The sequence below is a fragment of the Podarcis bocagei genome (assembly GCF_964188305.1).
Source record: "Podarcis bocagei genome assembly, chromosome: 10".
NCBI classification, from domain to species: Eukaryota; Metazoa; Chordata; class Lepidosauria; order Squamata; family Lacertidae; genus Podarcis; species Podarcis bocagei.
This window is the reverse complement of record NC_138135.1, coordinates 63,321,358-63,336,088: the sequence shown is the minus strand read 5'-3', so window position 1 is coordinate 63,336,088 and position 14,731 is coordinate 63,321,358. Positions and strand designations below refer to the sequence as shown.

Below are 14,731 nucleotides of genomic sequence, written 5' to 3'. Positions count from 1 at the left end.
ACTGCATAAACACTCCTCAGAAAGCAAACAAGTTAAAACAAGTTCTTACCTGCAGTGAGTCATATGACAATCTCTGAACTTTAGCACTGGGAAGAGACTCAACCTCAGGTTTTCTTCAAATACCATAAAATGCTCTAAAAATACGGAAGGAAGACTGATGTAACCATTTTTTCCTTCAGGTCTCACAGGAGTCAAAAACTGTAGCTCTGGACAGATCTGCCAATAAAGGAAAGAAAGAAAATTATATAATAATCAAAAGCCAAATAATCGTGCACATGCACATGCATGCGTGCATGCCCTAAATTGTTTCTGCTCTGAAGGACCTCTTCCTGTATTGCCAGCTAGCCCATGCCTTAAGATCACAGGGATAAGCCCTGCTCATAGTTCCATTGAGACCTATAGTTTGTGGTACAATAACAAGAAGAAGAACTTTCTCTGTTATGGAAACCTGGACGAGGAATTCCCTTCCCACAAAGATTCAGTTGCCCCTGTCATAAATCACTCCTAGGTGTCGGCTCAACACATGCCTGTTTTTTTTAAGATCTAATGTGTTTCAGTTGAAAGTTTTGGGACCGATTGTTAGACTGGAATGTCAGTTATTTTTGCTTTAATGTTAATGTTTTATGGTTTTTGCTTTGATTTATCTATTTTATATTTTGTCAAGCCCCGCCAGAAGGCCCTCGGCGCAGGACCTCAGTGTCTGGGCAGAAAAAACATACAGTGGTACCTCTGGTTACGAACGGAGCTCCGCTTACCTGGAAGTAGCTGCTCCTGGCTGCAAACTTTGCCCCAGGATGTGAACAGAAATCACGCGCCAGAGACGCATGCGCAGCAGGAAGCCCCATTAGCGAAAGCGCGCCTCAGGATAAGAACGGTTTCAGCTTAAGAACAGACCTCTGGAACGAATTAAGTTCGTAACCAGAGTTACCACTGTACTTGCGCATTGGCTAGGATGTTAATGGGAGTCAATCTCCACTCAGCCAGCTCCCTGAGTGGCCTTGGGCCCAGTCTCTCTGTCTAATCTACACCCTTGTGCAAATTAATTCGCAACCAGAGGTACCACTGTATTTGTGTCATTGTCCGTTTTATACAGACACAGTGAAGACCTTCATGTGCCACAAGGCTTTGAACTGAATTGCAGCTGTTGATTTTATGACGTCCTGTATTGCTTTGTATAGTCTTATATGTGGCTATTTAATTGTTTCATTACTTCAGTGTTGTTGTAATCTCCTTGGCTTATATCCAAAGAACTTTGAGACGAAAATGCATTATAATGGTATCTACAGCAACTGATTCTACTGAAGTTACACTTTAATGTGAGGGCATGCATTTATATATATACAGCATATAAAAAACAACAAGATACGGATAAATTCACTTATTCCTATAACGCCACTCATTTAGCAAGAATATAGTTAAAAATACTAAGAACGGAACATCTTGCCATCACTACTAACAAAAAATAATAATTTCTGTCAGTTTTCCTCAGGGGAACAAGATGTATTTATCAAGATTAATCGAACCTAAAAGCTTGACAAGACATTATGTTGTAAAAATGCAAGTAATGACAACTTTCTCATGCCTCAAATTCAGCTATTCTACTGAAAACCAGTTTCAGACAAGGACCTATTTTACTCTATAATTCTCAGCACTAATAATACATAGAGTAATACAGAAGCACAATGAGAAACTTCTTCCATCTTGCCCAGCCCTTGCAATCCTTCCCCTTTATTGAAAAGTCATCACCACCCTGTCTAGCACCTATGACATTTTCCAATCAACCGCCCAGAAAAACACTGATAGAGGTAAATGAAATTGTGTATTCTCCTTTGCGCTCCATGTTCTGTCTGCAACATCAATTAAAACGAGACATGAAACAATCTGGTAGTTCAGATACCAGTGGCATTTGCTTCTGGCGTCAGATTCCACAGTCCTTTTTTTGTGTGCAAACAAAACTGCACGGTATTTGCAACAGTAGCTGGACAAGAGTGAGAAACACAGCGAAAAGCATAGACCAGACACACAGATAAGAGAGAGAAAAAACAACTGCCACCATCCTAGACTCAAATTCACTTGGAGTAAAGTCAGCTTTCAAATTTGTTCCAGAAGACTTGTTAACCAGTGAACACCATTGCAACATAATCAGGCAACATCTTACTTTCATTCATATCCTTAGAAAACACACACACACCCTTAAAGTCAACACTAACTGTCTTTCAAGCCATCAAGTTGTATATTATGTATGAATTACTGTGATCTCATTTCCTCCTCCCTCAATTGACTTTAGCCATTTCCTCTGACTAGTTCTTACTGTTTCAGCACGGAGTACGTATATTTCATTGCCTCTTTGTACTAGAAATCCCCACTTAACACACACATTCTCCACCATTGTCATAATTGCTAGGTGATTTAGAAGGGCTTTCTACCATCGCTGGCAATCTAGTCTACCCCTAGAGAGAGACTTTTATCTTAATATTATCTATGCACCTTGCATGCACACAGAAAGGGGCTAGTGAGTGGACAGGACTCATTTGCTCAGCAGTGCATTCTGTTCCCCAAAGTTTCTTTAATTGTCAATTTCCACACTATAGTTGAGCTCTCATGCGACATAGAAGTTGCTTTCAGGACTTTAGCAGAAAGTAGTGGAAATTTAGCATTCATTTCCATGTTAACTGCTTCCAGCAAAATCCATTTGGAACCCCATGAGCCCCGAAAATTGTGAGAATACTTTGAAGCGATTTGGGGTGGTATGTTGGCATATAAAGTGATTTCCTGCCGCTATCATGGGTGAATCATGGGACAGAAGCATGCATGTGCAGAAATAGTGGGGGAGTAGCAACATTGTCTGGGACATGGGTGGGGCTGTGGGTTAAATCACAGAGCCTAGGACTTGCCGATCAGAAGGCTGGCGGTTTGAATCCCCGTGACAGGGTGAGCTCCTGTTGCTCGGTCCCTGCTTCTGCCAACCTAGCAGTTCGAAAGCACGTCAAAGTGCAAGTAGATAAATAGGTACCACTCCAGCGGGAAGGTAAATGGTGTTTCAGTGCGCTGCTCTGGTTCGCTAGAAGCGGCTTAATCATGCTGGCCACATGACCCGGAAGCTGTATGCCAGCTCCCTTGGTCAATAAAGTGAGATGAGCGCGCAACCCCAGACTGGACCTAATGGTCAGGGGTCCCTTTAACTTTACCTTTAGCAACATTGTCAAATGTTGTTTGTTGTTGTGTCACACCATGGCAACTGGTGTGAACGAAGTTTAGCACAACGTGCCAATATATCGGTCAAAAAGACACTGTTGCATAACGCAAGAGGCACTGTGGTGTGAAAGGAAATTAGAAAGAGCACTAGTAGGATAATCAGGAAAACTATCACAATATATTTCCCATGTCTGTGTGTGCAAACCTGCCTTTTCTATTGACCAGGAAGCATTTCCTGCTTGCAATAGGGATTACCCATTCTGCATACACACCTCATACTTCAAGACAGAAAATGGAGAAGCTCCACTCCACCCTCAGCTCTCTCTGTGCATCAGAAATCCTGCAGAGCTTTCAGTTATGCCCTGTGCCTGCTCTCTGTCCTTGGTAAAAGTTGTTGTTGTTGTTATAGATGGCAGTGAGAGAGGTGGAGTATAAACAAACAAACAAATGAAACAAAACATTTTTCTTTATCCCAAGTTCAAGTACTTAGCAAATCTGTTTCGAATAACCCCAGATTTTTTTTTAAAAAAAATTAATTCCTCCATTTTGAAAAATAAAATATTTACGAAACAAAACATCTGGAAGTTGTTAACAACTGGTTATTACATATTCTTGCTATCTGCTTTTAAAAACGTTGTTGAACCTTCATTGGGTTTCAAGCAGCTGCATTAAGCTGGCTAGCCTCACCTTATAAAATTTCCTAGGAAATACTTTTTTCTTCAAAATCTTCAATTACCATCTAAATCCCCCAGCGCAAAGCATCAGCCACACAACGCTGGGACCTGAAACGGCCCACTGCAAAACATTTATTTCAAGCACAGCCACCAAATGAGCTTCAATTTACCCTAATAATCGTCAATGGAACCTGAGAAAATAATTATATATTTTGTCAGAAGAAGAACGATTTCTCAACATTTGCATAGGCAAGAGAACAGTCGCAGTCAGGCTTGAGGCTCAGCAGGCTCTGTTAGTAGGTGGTAAATGAGAGAGAGAGAGAGAGAGAGAGAGAGAGAGAGAGAGAGAGAGAGAGAAGGAGCCTCTTACAGAAGGGACACTTAATCTTTGGAAAGAAAGGGAATCAGGATGGTGTATGCTAGGCACCCTGATGGCACAAGATTTATACAGCCAAACTGATGCCTGTCTTAGTGCAAGCAATTTGTTCAGCAGTTTCAGCTGCTCACTGGTGCCTGGGAAAATTAGATGCCTAACAATGAAATATTAAAACTAGATGGCAGCATGAGTAAAACACACACGCACAACCTCTCGGTGAGTTTTAGGTTGGAACCATTTTTATTTTGGGCACATATTCTGAAAGAGAAGCCAATGAGACCAGAGGCTCACGATACCATTATGGAACAGCAAGTGAATAATTCCCTCACTCCATAACTGCACAAAGGATTAAGACAGGTGAGTGTTTATTTAGGTGCAAGCATTGCTGTTGTTTGTTTTCCTTGGGGAACCGCGCCATTCATTTTGTGAAACCACAAAAACATCAGAATCAAGAAGTCAAGAACTGTTCCGTGGAGATCTGCCATTTAAGTTTTCTCCGTCTGATAAGGCTCAGTGGACATGTTGTGCTTAGGGAACTTTTACTGCCGCTGTACATATTTCAAATAGTACAACAGAACAACTGGTTCACACACACAAAATCTGGGTCTAGGACATTAGTACAGCATGACTATTACAAAGAACAATGGTTCCATCTGCCAGCTGATTATCTTAATAGGACTTAATAAGGAGGGAAAGTGTTTTATGAAGCCATTTAGAAGTTGGGAAAGGGTGCTAAGAGTCCGTTTTAGCTGCAGCAAGACCCCTCCCTGCAAAAAATAACACTATGGGATGTGGGTTTTTAAAAACTGAGATTAATAAAGATGACCTTTTTTTGGAATTTCAAGCATAATTTCATTAGGAGCGGCAACGGCACAGCAAAGCAAGAGTGCACATAAGTTCATGTTTTGCTTTGTTTTGATCAGCATCTTAAACCGTTAATCCTCCAATTCAGATCTGTGGCACTCAGCAAGGAAAGGTTTACTACTCCCCCCTCCCCCTCCCTCATTCCCCAAAGGAAACCACCCCCTTGACACTGTTACATGTATGCAGGTAAGTCAAAACATACAGGTTCGTAGGTAATAACATATGCTTCCCTCTAAACAACAAATAGCACTTTCAGACTTCTGGCTGCCTTGGAGAAGCAGCAGAGGGCGAACAATAACTCCCATCCTTCCCAGTGGCATGTCCCAGATTTGCTTGTAAATTTGGAAAATCTTTGAGAGGTCAGAGATCTCCTAAGTTTGACCTTCAAATAGCAACACTGTAACACACCTCTGCTGGAACGAAAGGAGAGTGCTTTGAGACCTGTTGTTGAAGAGGGTTTACATTATTCAGACAGGCCAATCAATTCCAACTAGATATACTTGTGGCTCATAATACCATCTTATCACTACTTTTTTGCACCTACAGCCAGTGTTGGAAACTCAAGATATATAAGCCAGGCACCAAATGGCTCCTTAAATCAAGATTATAGGCCAAAACAGAATGCCTTGTTGCCATTTGGGGACCAGATTGCTCAAAAGCCCTATTTTTCAATACGACGTTTTGGTTCCTGAAATTCATTGTGATAGTGCAGATAAAATATAACAGATAGAATCCTAGAGGATGTGTTGCTAGAGTGTGGAAACAGTCAAGATCTAAGGATCCCCTGGCATACATCTCCAGCTGGTGGAGATGTCAGGTGCCACCCTGGCACCCGGGCAACTTCACTTGTTCGCAAGTGGCTGGTAGCCAGGTGCAAAATATGCCTGGCGAATTTCAAACGTTGCCTACAGCTGTTAAGTTTGTTTTAGAAAATGCTCAATATTCATATCTTAAGGTGACAGGGACTTGGCTGGGAGTAACCTATGGCAATCCTGTTGCATAATTCACACTGAATAGGGAAGGCTGAATCACTTACATGCAACAACGTCGTTGCAATACAGGTTAGGCTAAAGATGCAAGAGTAATAATAATAATAATAATAATAATAATAATAATAATAATAATAATAATAATAATAATAATTTATATCCCGCCCTCCCCAGCCGAAGCCGGGCTCAGAGCTGCTAACAACAGTAAAATGATAAAACATTCTAAAACCATTTCATTCTAAAATCAATTCAAAGTAGATTAATGGCAACCATTGGGCTAGAGTTCTGTGAGGATTGCCAAAAGAGAGAGTCAGGCTGTGCCCTGGCCAAAGGCCTGGTGGAACAGCTCTGTCTTGCAGGCCCTGCGGAAAGATGTCAAGTCCCGCAGGGCCCTAGTCTCTTGTGACAGAGCGTTTCACCAGATCGGAGGCACAGCCGAAAAAGCCCTGGCTCTGGTTGAGGCCAGCCTAACCTTTCTGTGGCCTGGGACTTCCAAGATGTTTTTGTTTGAAGACTGTAAGTTCCTCTGTGGGGCATACCAGGAGAGGTGGTTCCATAGGTACGAGGGTCCTAGGCCGTATAGGGATTTAAAGGTTAAAACCAGCACCTTAAACCTGATCCTGTACTCCACCGGGAGCCAGTGCAGCTGGTATAGCACCGGGTGAATGTGATTTCGCAGCGAGGACCCCGTACGGAGTCTTGCTGTGGCATTCTGCACCCGCTGGAGTTTCTGGGTCCAGTCTCAAGGGCAGCCCCGCGTAGAGCGAGTTACAGTAATCCAGTCTGGAGGTGACGGTCGCGTGGATCACAGTGGCTAGGTCAGGGCAAGAGAGGTAAGGAGCCAACTGCTTAAGCTTGGCGGAGATGAAAAAATGCCGCCTTTGTTATAGCTGCAATCTGCGCCTCCATGGAAAGGGAGGTGTCAAAGATTACACCCAAACTCTTAACGGACGGTGCTGGCACTAAGTGCGCCCCCCGCAAGAGATGGGAGTTGCCCCCCCAATCCCTAACAACCCTGCAGTGCTATGTATGGTGGAGGTTGGGCTGAGCATGATATACAAAAACCCTGCAGAGCAGCTCACTGTTTTTCCCTACTGCAGGTTGGGAGGGCTCTTGCCAACACAGATTACGGCAGCTCTGCAATGCAGCCCACTGTAAATATTTCAGTAACTAAGATCAGGCGCCAGGAGCATTTTGAAATTGGCTATCAGTCACTTGCAACCAAGTGAAGATGCCTGGGCGCCAGGGTGCTGCCTGACACCTGCACCATCTGGGGATCCTTGGATCTGGACCGTTTTCCCACACTAATATCCCATCCTGGAGAATTCTACCCATTATATTTTATCTGCACAACTGGAATGAATTTCAGGAACCAACATTCTTTTTCTGTACAGCCTGAGCAGGAGCAAGGAACGACGTTATAGCTAATTGTCGTCACTTGTCTTCACTTCCCCCACCCCTCTGCCCTGCTCACCGTTGTGAGGAATATCCTTACGTCAGGAATGGTCTGTGTCCCCATTGAGAAAAAGAGGTTGGAATAGGCCAAAATATATGTGGCCTGTCGCTGCATCAAGTTACGTTTCTTCTTTAAGTTCTCAAGGCTCATAACCTAGCTCAAGGTGTTCCTCCGAACTAGCCAGATGTTTAACTGACAGCCAGCCCATCATTTGGGGAGGAAAAGAGACTTTAGAGCCGTCTGGCCCCAAAATGTCAACTAGATATTCTGTTTTGGTGACTGCAACCTTGGTTTAAGGAGCCATGTGGCACCCAGCTTATATCTGAGTTTCTAACACTGACTAAGATGGGTCTATGGCTAGCTTGGAGCTCAATCTACTGAAACTGAACACACACACATGCCAAGACTTCCTTTTCTCCAAACCCAGCATTTGGTTACATGCAGAAGCCTCTTACCTCATGGCCTTGCATCCAGGCTAGTTGCACTCTTAAGTGTCAAAAACATTTCAAGATTACTTATTGTGCCTTGGGCCCAAGCACTCACTATCTGGTGCGCGATCAGAAGAAGAAGAAGAAGAGTTTAGATTTGATATCCCGCTTTATCACTACCCGAAGGAGTCTCAAAGCGGCTAATATTCTCCTTTCCCTCCTTCCCTCCTTCCCCCACAACAAACACTCTGTGAGGTGAGTGGGGCTGAGAGACTTCAGAGAAGTGTGACTGGCCCAAGGTCACCCAGCAGCTGCATGTGGAGGAGCGGAGATGCGAACCCAGTTCACCAGAATAGAAGACTACTGCTCTTAACCACTACACCACACTGGCTCTCCTCATGGCTAGCTACTTCCAGTTTTGCAGAAACATGGCTGGATCACGGTTTTAAAAAGCCGGTTTCAGAGCCCAGAGTTTGAAGTAGGCCTGCTTAGAAACTGGTCAGAATTCATTATAAACCACAATCTATGTTTCGTAGATAATAAGCAGCCAAACTGTCCTTCTTCTGCCCATGTGAAAGGAGAAGGAGGTGGGGGGTGAGGACACAAGCCAAAGGCTTTCCAGTGAATCATTCCACCTGGTGTGTTTATTATCAAACAACGGTTTAATGTTTCGTACGAGCCAGGACAATATTTATATGTCCAGTGATCCACAACTGGGGCCGATTTTGGCAGCCAAGCCTCAAATTGCAGTTGCCAAGCCCCTGCCAATTTGGTTTCCATGTGACCAAGGAATTATGGGTGCTTTCTTAGGATTACAGCCAAGGGTCTGTCTCCTGTTCCTGATCCAGGGCAGGAAAGAGTGGAGGTGGGGGTTGCAAGTTTGGCCCTGCGTGGCCAAGGTGCTCCAAGTAATTCGGTCATGCAATTGCCAAGCAATGTCTTCCTCCCAACCTAGGATCACTGGGCGACCACAGTGATGATCCCATCCTGCCACATCTGCACATACACATAGTTATAATGGAGGCAGCCAAAGCACACTAGTCATGGTGCGAGAAGCTTATATAATAAGATGATAGACATCTCATTGCACTTAAGGCATTACTAAGGAAATTATGTTCTTGCGCTACAGTAAAAACACATGTATATAATTATGCAAAATGGCATATAATTATTTTTAGCATCCCGGCAAAAGCATTAGTGATATAAACTTATGTAAAAATATTTAAAAGATAATGGCTGTTAGCTGATAACATGCACACGCAGGGTTGAATTAATAAGTGAAATTATATTAAAACATGGAAGCATTAGATTCCTACAGAAATGAATAGAGAAGCATGACTCAAAGAATTTGTTAACCAAATACAGTGGTGCCTCGCAAGACGAAATTAATCCGTTCTGCGAGTCTCTTCGTCTAGCGGTTTTTTCGTCTTGCAAAGCAACCCTATTAGCGGCTTAGCGGATTAGCGCTATTAGCGGTTTAGCGGCTATTAAAGGCTTAGCGGATTAGCAGCTAAAAGGCTATTAGCGGCTTAGAAAAAAGGGGGGGAGCGGAAAAAAATTGGTACACTCGCAAGATGTTTTCGTCTTGCAAAGCAAGCCCATAGGGAAAATCGTCTTGCGAAGCAGCTCAAAAACGGAAAACCCTTTCGTCTAGCGGGTTTTCCGTCTTGCGAGGCATTCATCTTGCGGGGCACCACTGTAGCAAACAGTGTTTTGCAGGCCCCAGCTTTTACTAGCTTTGCCACAGAATCTGGGTGACAATTATCAAATGCCAAAACGATCTTTTACAGTGCACACATAAATTTATATTTATTTATAAGAGTGCAAGCTCAGGTTAATTTAAAATTCAGCTGACATATTCCATAAACAAAACTGTATTTTACAACATGTATTCAAGTACACTAACAAGGTGGGTATTTTTGTTGTTGTTGCTAATGCTATCTATCTCCAAAAGCATTACTGCACTGTAGGTAGCTCCTTAAAACTGATTGTGAAGGTCTTGTAAATCATCTTGAGCAATGAAGCTTAAGAGAAGCAATTTGTCACTTTTACTATGATCAAATGGTGGAGGGCCCCCCCCCAAAGAAAAAACCTTTGCTTTTTCTCATCCAGAATCTTTATATTTAAATGTCATTACTGCAAGAGGGGTCAACCGGCTTATATCACAACACATAAAAAGGAGAGGCGCCAGAATGGTTTCTGACAGCCATTGATAAGTGACAGCTTGCACAGCAAACTGCTTCCTTAGAAAGTGGGGGTGAGCCACCATGCCTGATGTCAGTGAAGCTAGGCATTTTTAAAAGAAAAGAAACATGGGGGAACTATTGGAACACAGACTGTACTGGATAATCAGTGTGCTTGTGAGGAATCATTGGGGCAAAGGGAGAATATACATTGTAGCTTGCAGTGGTCAAAAACTGCTCCTATAGACACTGAAAACCTTACTGATATAGGGCATAATGAAAGAACAATCTCTCTCACTCTCCTACCTTAGGAAGTAAGGTACGAGTGTGGTTCTGACCAGTCCTGAAGCCATATCTCAGCTTCACATCTTGGTTATCAAAAGAATTCATTTCGTAAGACAACCCATCAATTTCCTGCTCCTGCGTGATCAGCTGCTAAGATCTGCCAAGAGTTTCTATTTGCCAACATAACATCACCCATGTTTGGAGTGAATCACACACATTGCGCGAAGAACCACCCAAACAGTTCTCTTTTTGGAAACTACTATTAGTCTAATCCAGTAAGTCTATTATACCACTTTGGAGCAGCCCAGAAAAGTTCTGATATCAACAAAGCATCAATAATTTTTTTAAGAGAGTCCTGGTAGCAGCATCACCTGTAGTCAGTTTCCAGGGAGGACAGGGTGTGAGGAAAGAAACAATTTGGAAACAATCCAAGCACAACATTTTAAAACTGGATATTTTGCTGCTATGTTTTAGTCTGCAATGGAAACATCTATTTCTTACATCAGCCTTTGTTTGAGAGTTGTGGAGATGTGATTTGCTACCACTTGACTCAATATTTATACAGTTGGTATTAAAGCAATTAAAAAAAAAAAGGCCAACACATTTTACTTTGATGTTCTGTCCTCTTTACTCCCATCTTCAATGAGTACACACCAGATCATAATAAGGAAGTCTATCAGTACTTTCCATCGTACAAGGGCAGAAGCAAAAATGAAGTCATTTTTGAAGTTCAGATTTCCCATTTGGCTCTATAGCCTTTTTATACGAAACAAAATGTACTACTGCTGATGGCTTTTCTGTGAAAAGCTTTAACACACATACAGGTGGGTTGTTGTTTTTAAAGCCATAACAACCCATAACAACAATAAAAGCCACATCTGCTTGAAAAGAACTCTTGAAAGCATAACCCAAAACCCATCTGAGATCATGAAGACATTTCACAATAGCAGCTGATACATATTTATTTCACAAACTTCCCATTGCAAGCCACCCACTTCACTGCTGTATTTAAAGTCATCAATATTACAGAACCAGCTTCCAGAAATACATTTGCCTGTCACTGAGCATGCTATGACATCCACAAAGGATGTCTGGAGTTGGAAATGCCACTGGTCCCTAGGTTCGGGCTAGAAATAGACAACATGCAGACCATTTCCCGCAGAAGGCTTGTCATTCCAAAGGACTCTTCCCCTGCATAAAATATCAGGAAACATCTATGGCATTCACTAAAGGATGTTCAATGTTTCTGTCAGAGGCCTGTAGAGTATAAAGTAATTATACTCCCCCTGTGGAGTTCATTTTGCAGTTTACCTCCCTTTGATACATGCCTTTCATTGAAACGTGGCCCACATAAACATTTTCTAAATAATAATAATAATAATAATAATAATAATAATAATAATAATAATAATAATAATAATTTATTATTTATACCCCGCCCATCTGGCTGAGTTTCCCCAGCCACTCTGGGCGGCTCCCAATCAGTGTTAAAAACAGTACAGCGTTACATATTAAAAACTTCCCTGAACAGGGCTGCCTTAAGATGTCTTCTGAATGTCAGGTAATTATTTATCTCTTTGACATCTGATGGGAGGCCGTTCCACAGGGCGTGCGCCACTACCGAGAAGGCCCTCTGTCTGGTTCCCTGTAGCCTCACTTCTCGCAATGAGGGAACCGCCAGAAGGCCCTCGGCGCTGGATCTCAGTGTCCGGGCTGAACGATGGGGGTGGAGACGCTCCTTCAGGTATACAGGACCGAGGCCGTTTAGGGCTTTAAAGGTCAGCACCAACACTTTGAATCGTGCTCGGAAACGTACTGGGAGCCAATGCAAATCTCTCAGAACTGGTGTTATGTGGTCCCGGCGGCCACTCCCAGTCACCAGTCTAGCTGCCGCATTCTGGATTAATTGCAGTTTCCGGGTCACCTTCAAAAGTAGCCCCACGTAGAGCGCGTTGCAGTAGTCCAGGCGTGAGATAACTAGAGCATGCACCACTCTGGCGAGACAGTTCGCGGGCAGGTAGGGTCTTAGCCTGCGTACCAGGTGGAGCTGGTAGACAGCTGCCCTGGACACAGATTTGACCTGTGCCTCCATGGACAGCTGTGAGTCCAAAATGACTCCCAGGCTGCGCACCTGGTCCTTCAGGGGCACAGTTACCCCATTCAAGACCAGGGAATCCCTTGCTCATCTATTTACATAGTCACAAAGGATGGTCAAGTTGATTCACAAATTGCTTATGTTGATATGTGTGCTAACAAAATTTCAAAATGAGGAGGTGGGTCCATCTATGCTCGACGCATGAAGGAGCTCGAGAGAGAAACTGTGCACACATTTGCCCCACAAGTGCGCCCATTACCTTAATAGAACAGTCGTCATAATTTGAATATTCAAGACTCTTCTCTACCGTGCTGTGTCAATATATAATCAAATAAGACAAATAATCCAACTAGCCTTGCTAAAAAGCAGGGGGGAGTTCTCTCTGATAAAAGTAGAGTGTAATCTGTTTAAACAGCTTGGGTCCAAAGTTCAGCATTAACTAAATCAATAGTTACAAGTTGGCTGCCGGACAATTCAATTAGGAAACAATCCAAAGGCAGGAGGAAGAAAGTAGTTTTGTGTTAAAGATGTAAAGCATTATTTAAAACGAGATAGCCACATACCCCAAGGCAATATTATGGATCCAACAAGACCGTCATTTGACAAGTAGGTCTGTAATATGCGCACCCTGTACATATTTACTGTACTAATAACAATTCCTAAAAACTTGAACGCATACTTGTAAATACCCAAGCACACAGCGATTTATTTTTTAAAAGACTGCTGCTCACTTTGACAACTATGCATATTTATTTTCTATAGTTCTTTCTTGGCTCCTCTTTCTTTGCTAAAGGCTAGTAACAGTTTCAAAACAGCCAATGACTCAGTTTCAGACAATCTGAGTTTAATAAAATGATAGAGAACAACCAACCTTTCACCATACAAGCAGCCCCCTCACTCTTTCACGCTGCAAGTCATCAATCCAGGACACCTAATGAACCATAGTTTCATATTTCATTCAAACTGGGAAACAATTGTTCCCAACTTTGGAAGAAGTTGGGGATATTAAGCCGTGGTTTCAAGTTGGTTTAATAACCTGGCTTGTGTCAAACCAGTTACCCAGTTTGGATGAAACAGGAAACTGTGGTTTATTAGAGGTTTTTTGACTTGATTACTCACACTATAAAGGAAGGAGCAAGGGGGATGATTGCACTGGAAATCTCTGCTTATTAAGGAATATGAAGATGAGAGGAGGTAAGAAAATAGAAGTACCAACTATTGCATAACCTTCTATAAAGCTTACAGAATGATCAGGCAGAATAGAAACAGTTAGAGGCTGAGAGGCAGGCTTCTGATGCAGCCAGGCAGAATGGCTACTGATGTCTACGTAAGAATCAATCAAGTAGGGAAAACCCATAACTTTAGGACTCCAAACTCAGTCTTGCTATGGAGATAAGTTTTCTTCAGGCTACTAAGATGCACAAAATATTCAAACATCAGTGTCTTACTACATCAATACCAAGTAATATCAAGCATGGTTTTAAGCCAGGGTCAGCAAACTTTTTCAGCGGGGTCCCGGTCCACTGGCGGGACTATGGGGGGGGGATGAACAAATTCCTATGCTCCACAAATAACCCAGATATGCATTTTAAATAAAAGGACACATTCTATTCATGTAAAAACACGCTGATTCCTGGACTGTCCGTGAGCCGGATTGAGAAGACGATTGGGCTGGATCTGGCCCCCGGGCCTTAGCTTGCCTACCCATGGTTTAAGGTGAGTATATGGTTTTTGCATAATAAACCATTTTTCAGGAACCATGCAACTCAAAAGTATGCAATATGCAAGTGCAGAATTCCAGACTCTCAAGTCTTCATGGATAGTAAGGACCTGTGGATCAGCCCACTAGAATGGCACTGAATGGAGAAGGTCATTGAAAGCAATGAGTTTCCTATAGCAGTGGGCACCTGACCAGAGAAATAGGATCCAGGTTCTGACAAGTTGCATTGCAATTTGCAGAACAAATGTGTTGATTCTCACTAAAACATCGGATGCAGAGAGCTCATTCAGAGTGAAACTGCTACAATGAAAATGACTTGCTGGAATTACCAAGACCTCCATAGACAAATCCAGGTATGCATTTCACCTCCTAACAATTCATTTCTATAAATAAAAAGCTAAAACACTGTAGTATATACAGTCTACAATGGACTTCAAGAGAAAGTCATTTTCAGACGCAATCTTCC

The 14,731-nt window shown here is 42.7% G+C and overlaps 1 protein-coding gene across 3 annotated transcripts in view; it reads right to left on the bottom strand.

The window, feature by feature from the left end:
* The window catches only part of PLXNB2 (plexin B2), a 339,781-nt gene that overhangs the window by 245,187 nt on the left and 79,863 nt on the right, over nt 1–14,731 (bottom strand). For 2 of the 3 annotated variants that reach the window (XM_081211370.1, XM_081211371.1), the window contains exon 2: nt 50–216. The gene's annotated coding sequence lies outside the window, so the exon portion shown is untranslated. Of the gene's footprint in view, nt 1–47; nt 217–14,731 lie in introns of all 3 variants that reach the window. The other variant, XM_081211372.1, reaches the window with a different exon arrangement.